Consider the following 4,192-nt stretch of genomic DNA (forward strand, 5'->3'; position numbering starts at 1 on the left):
CTAAATGTACTTTTGTGGGAGTTTCTCTTTATAAATTTGGTATTGATAGTGTTAACTGTACTATAAAAAGAAGTTTATATAACCGCTTTGGTAAATATTTGGAGGAAAATACCAAAGGATCCATTCTGTATGGATATTTTCTCGTAGTCTTTTATTCACAATACATTCCGTACACACACACACACACACACACACACACACACACGCATGCATGCATGGACCATTAATAAGGAGTTAGTAAATCCAATACCCATGATACACTTTCAACTTCATACCCATTATTATAGGAGCAACAGGATATATAACAACCCATCTGTAGCAAAGTATGGTTGAACTTGGGATCTTGGGGAGAGAAAGCAAACCCCTAATTCATATGCCACAGTCATGATGTCTTTCTTTTCTTCTTTTGCGTCCATTTTAAAGCCTAGCCAGGCTCATGGGCCCGGTTTCCTGGTTTCTATGGCGTATGTGTTCCCCCCGCCAGCTGGACGGGACACCAGTCCATCGCAGCTTTACTCAAGAAACAGGAAGAAAGAGTGAGAGAAAGTTGGGGCGAAAGAGTACAACCAAGATCGCCACCACCCCCTGCCGGAGCCTCGTGGAGATTTAGGTGTTTTCGCTCAATAAACACACACAACGCTCAGTCTGGGAATCGAAACTACGATCCTCCGACCGTGAGTCCACTGCCCTAACCACTGGGTCATTGCACCTCCACAGCCATGATATCTGGGACTACAAAAATCTGCAAGACCTTCTTAAGATTGAAAGGATGATGGTTAAAGGAAGATACTTTCTTTCACAACCTTGCTACCAAGTAGGTGGGCAGTCAAAATTTACTCTAGAATTAAAAAGAGAAAGAGAACGTGTGTGTGTGTGTATCAATTGTCAGGAAATCATAAATCTGAAAAAGAATCACAGTATCAAGTTACCTTTATCCTGCATCAACGGTTTGACTACACCTTGCTGAAAAAGTCTACAGGCGCAGGAGTGGCTGTGTGGTAAGTAGCTTGCTTACCAACCACATGGTTCTGGGTTCAGTCCCACTGCGTGGCACCTTGGGCAAGTGTCTTCTACTATAGCCTCAGGCCGACCAAAGCCTTGTGAGTGGATTTGGTAGACGGAAACTGAAAGAAGCCCGTTGTATATATGCATATGTATATATATGTATGTGTATGTATATGTTTGTGTGTCTGTGTCTGTCCCCCCCCCCCAACATCGCTTGACAACCGATGCTGGTGTGTTTACGTCCCTGTAACTTAGCGGGAACGATAAAGGGAACGATAGAATAAGTACTAGGCTTCCAAAGAATAAGTCCTGGGGTCGATTTGCTCGACTAAAGGCGGGGCTCCAGCATGGCCACAGTCAAATGACTGAAACATGTCTGGAGTTGTCACTGTACTGCCTACTGTATTGCCTACATCCAGTTTGTAATTAATTCTAATTAATTTATATTTCACTATTATCTCCCCTGTATTCTTTGATCAGAATTAATTATCAAGTCAACAGTATATTCACTTCATTATGGTTGTATTATCAATTCATTAAAATTTCTATTTCTAAGCTCACTACATTAAATATATTTGTTCTGAGATTTACATTTGGGTAATATTAGATTATTTTTGTTAGATTCAAGTAGGAAACATGAAAAAATTGAAATCAAAAAGTGAAAGATAAATAAGAAAACTAAAATCATTATTTATTCATTATCAATAAATACAGTAAGGAAATTAATATTTATATATGCAATTTTTCATTTTCTTTTTTCTATTAATACCACAACTTTGTTTTCTAACAATTTCACAACCAGACACAAGATTACTTGATATCAGTATGTTGCATATCTTCATACATTTGCACACCTATTTATGTGTGTGTGAGATCAATAAGTATCCGAACTGTTGCCATAGTAACAAAGCTAAAGGATGCAGAGTGAAGCCGCTTGGCACAAATTAACCTTGAACTCTGCTGTGCATGCACAATAAGTTTAATCATTTTAGCTTATTTCCGCTGTTTACAGCAGTGCTTGGAAGGAAGGTGTGTAGTGTGTGATCATCTTATATATATATATATATATATATATATATATATAATATTTGTAGCCACCTTAACATGGCTGTCTGTTCGAGTTGACTCTACTGCAATTTTTTAATATAAATTTGCAGTAGGCTTCTTTCAGTTTCCATCTACCAAATCTACTCACAAGGCTTTAATTAACTCAAGGCTTCAGTAGAAAACACCCAAGGTGCTGTATTGTGGGACTGAATCTGAAACCACATGGTTGGGAAACAAGTTTCTTAACCAAACAGCCATGCTTTCAACACAATCAGCTAGTGCCTTCTACTGTAGCAAACCAATGCCTTGTGTGTGAAATTTGCTTGATAGAAATTATGAAGCTTGTCATTTACTCATAGTTTAGATGTATATAGAGAGTATTGTACCATGATGGTAAGGTCAACAGAAAAAGTACTCCAACTGGTGAGAGATAAATATTTTATAAACTCATTTTTATGTGCTACTATTAGTTTCATGTGCCGAGAACATGCCAGACAGCATTTTTTTTACACATCTGGTGTCCTAGCATAGTCATCAGATACTGTCATGTGGGCAGTACCTGATGATTGTGCAAGAACACCAGACATGTTAAAAAATACTGTCTGGCATGCTCTCAGTACATGAAACTAATAGCAGCACATAAAAACATATATTGTGTTTATTAAATAATTTATATAGACATAAATTTGTTGTATAAGATATGGATTCAGAGAACCATGTGGCTATCACAGAAAGCTCCTCTCACAGATTCAGCTAACAGTCCACACAGTAATGCAATATAAAGAAGTATAATGTAGAGTGTCCATGCAGCTGAAATCCAGAAGATCTGATCAATGAAATTTATTTCATGAAGATTATATAAACAAAGATTGTTGGGAGGTATGAGAGGCAAATACATTTATTTCACCGCTTGACATCCTTAGGATTATAACTGTTTTACAGCCTTTTTCATGTAGTAATAATTTTGGTGCGGAAGAAATTATGCTTACACATTTGCATTAATATGCATGCTTGGCATGCATATTAAACGCTAATAACAGTAAATCAATGCTTTCAAAGATCTGGGTGACATTAGTTCTACCTGAATTGCATAGACATTCCTTTAACAATCTTGTCACCCTTATAAATGCAATCAGCCAGTAATTGGTCTTGTTTGAAGCTTCTGACATAGATGTTATTGTTCGATGTTGAATCCCCTTTCTATTACTAACCAGTCAATTGTAAAATGAGAGTGGGGCTTACTTGTCAGGCAGACGTCGAGGGTTCCAGTTGATCCGATCAACAGAACAGCCTGCTCGTGAAATTAACGTGCAAGTGGCTGAGCACTCCACAGACACGTGTACCCTTAACGTAGTTCTCGGGGATATTCAGCGTGACACAGTCTGACAAGGCTGACCCTTTGAATTACAGGTACAACAGAAACAGGAAGTAAGAGTGAGAGAAAGTTGTGGTGAAAGAGTACAGCAGGGTTCGCCACCATCCCCTGCCGGAGCCTCGTGGAGCTTTAGGTGTTTTCGCTCAATAAACACTCACAACGTCCGGTCTGGGAATCGAAACCGCGATCCTATGACCGCAAGTTCGCTGCCCTAACCACTGGGCCATTGCGCCTCCACTGTCAGGCAGATAAACTGGAGTAATCAGAATTGTTGTTTAGCCCCATGTCAGCTCTGGTCCAACAAACTCATGATCTAAAGTATTCCATCCATGGCCATCATGTATTTTTTCTTCATCTTGTTCATCCATGGATTATATTATACTATATGCCTTTCCATCTTTAAGAAAGTAGAGCATGGTTTCAGGGTGACCTATTTACTGGCCATACAGCAGATTCTTTGTCACATACCTTGCTTGTTACTCCAATACAATAGCTGTAGTGTGATTTGAATGTCTTCCTCTATAGTTAGATGTTGAGTGCCCTAATCTTGCTATAGTTAGATGTTGAGTGCCTCTATAGTTAGATGTTGAGTGCCTCTATAGTTAGATGTTGAGTGCCTCTATAGTTAGATGTTGAGTGCCTCTATAGTTAGATGTTGAGTGCATCTATAGTTAGATGTTGAGTGCCTCTATAGTTAGATGTTGAGTGCTTCTATAGTTAGATGTTGAGTGCCTCTATAGTTAGATGTTGAGTGCCTCTATAGCT

The sequence above is a fragment of the Octopus bimaculoides genome, chromosome 7, assembly GCF_001194135.2.
Source record: "Octopus bimaculoides isolate UCB-OBI-ISO-001 chromosome 7, ASM119413v2, whole genome shotgun sequence".
NCBI classification, from domain to species: domain Eukaryota; kingdom Metazoa; phylum Mollusca; class Cephalopoda; order Octopoda; family Octopodidae; genus Octopus; species Octopus bimaculoides.